We start from the raw sequence: 706 nt of genomic DNA, 5'->3' as shown, positions 1-706 counted from the left end.
AGCAATCAGATTACAGAACATTTTTTAATTTTTTGAAATTGTTATTGCTGATTTGCCCACTGCTTTGCCCAAATATGCCTCATGTGAGTCATTTGCGCCCCTCTAGACATTTTCAAGATAATGTTTGTTCTTTCAGATTAACTTGTAGGCTTACAAGTGGAACAGTGAGAATCAGCAATATAGTGGATTTCCTTGGCCAGTAGGAAGCTAAAAATATATGCTGTCACTGGAGAAGGAGGCTTCCTGGCACATTACTTTTCAAAAAAGCAGAATCTTTATACTCTTAACTTATTTTTCATAAAAGCAGAATCTGTATACTCTTTTTTATTTTTTCCTATACCATGTGCATATTTTTCTTACAAGAAGTTTCAAATCCTTTCAAAACTTAAATATATGTATTTTATGCTTTTATAGGCATATGTTAAGTATATATCTATATAGTTATGCATGTTTACATACATACATGTTTTATACATATGCATGCATGCATATATACATATATATACATGTACATGTATATATACACAAACATACACATATGTGCACAAATCATACATAAAGTCAGTCAACATCTAATGAGCATCTGCTGGTTGCCAGGCACAATCTGGTGCATTAAGGATCATGACCGCAAACAAGGTCGCTCCCCTCTTCTGCTCAGCTCACCTTTTAAAGGAGCCAGATGACAGCGAAGGTGACGTAATGGGCT

Source organism: Manis javanica, chromosome 8 (genome assembly GCF_040802235.1).
Source record: "Manis javanica isolate MJ-LG chromosome 8, MJ_LKY, whole genome shotgun sequence".
NCBI classification, from domain to species: Eukaryota; Metazoa; Chordata; class Mammalia; order Pholidota; family Manidae; genus Manis; species Manis javanica.
Note: the sequence above shows the minus strand (reverse complement) of the source record.